This window comes from Muscardinus avellanarius (genome assembly GCF_963383645.1).
Source record: "Muscardinus avellanarius genome assembly, chromosome: 15".
Lineage (NCBI taxonomy): Eukaryota > Metazoa > Chordata > Mammalia > Rodentia > Gliridae > Muscardinus > Muscardinus avellanarius.
Window position 1 is genome coordinate 21,656,808 of NC_137801.1, and position 1,049 is coordinate 21,657,856.

Consider the following 1,049-nt stretch of genomic DNA (forward strand, 5'->3'; position numbering starts at 1 on the left):
CGTGACCGGCTCCAGCCCGACGCGCCTCCGGCCCACGGCCACCCGGCCCCGCCCCTCCTGGCTCCGCTCGTCCGCCAGCCACGCGCTCAGCGCCCGCGGGCCACCCGCATGCAGAGGCGCCGGCCCCAGGCAGCCCTCGGCCCTGGCCCCGGCGCCCAGCTCAGGCCGCTCCCGCCGCCGCCGCCGCTTCCATTCATGTAGCCCCCTACCCCCCTCCGGAGACCAGCTGGTACCTCCGTACCCGCTTCCGCTTCCGCCGCCGCACAGCCACACGGAACCCGTAGTCCGCCTGACGCAAAGCGGTGGGAGTGTCCCAGCGTGACCAGGAAGTGATTATGACGAGTGGCGGGCCAGCCAATCCGCGGCCGCGGAGACCGGGCGAGCGGGCCGAGCGGGCGACGCCCCGCATTCTTCCAGGAAGAACCAGGAAGTCGCTCCAGACTCGCGGAGGCAGCGAAGCTATGCATGATGTTAGGCAGGCCGGCCAGGCTCCATATTTACTACACCGGCCTTGTCCCCTACCCAGGCCAGGAGCACACACACACACGCACGCACACTCACGAACACAAAGGGAATCGCTAGATGCTCTCCTTACAGCCAAGCACTGGCCACGGCAGCAGAGAAAAGAGGACACCAGGGGCACGATTAGGTTTTGGCCTTTAGTCTGAAAAAGTGTTGATTGAAAGTGTATAACAGAGAGCGGGTGCAAGCGGCTGGGGGCCGTGGAGCCGCCAATAAAAAAGAATGTCCTTAAATAAAGTGTTCACAGAGTAAAAACCAGAACCGCCAGTCCTTCCCTCCAACACAACAGAGCACAGGCACAGAACCGGTGATGAGCCGGAAGGAGCAAGGAGGAGGCTGGGGAGGACAGCAGAGGCTCTCAGGCTGCTGTATGGAGAGAGCCCTCTTTGGAATGGGCTGAGGAAAGCCACCCAGCTCCCCCTGCACACCTCATACCCACTGCTAAGGCTAAAGGAAAAAGACAAAACTCAGTCTCAGGTCCGGAGGGCTCAGAAAACAGTCTAGGTGGGCAGGGGTCTAGATGACCA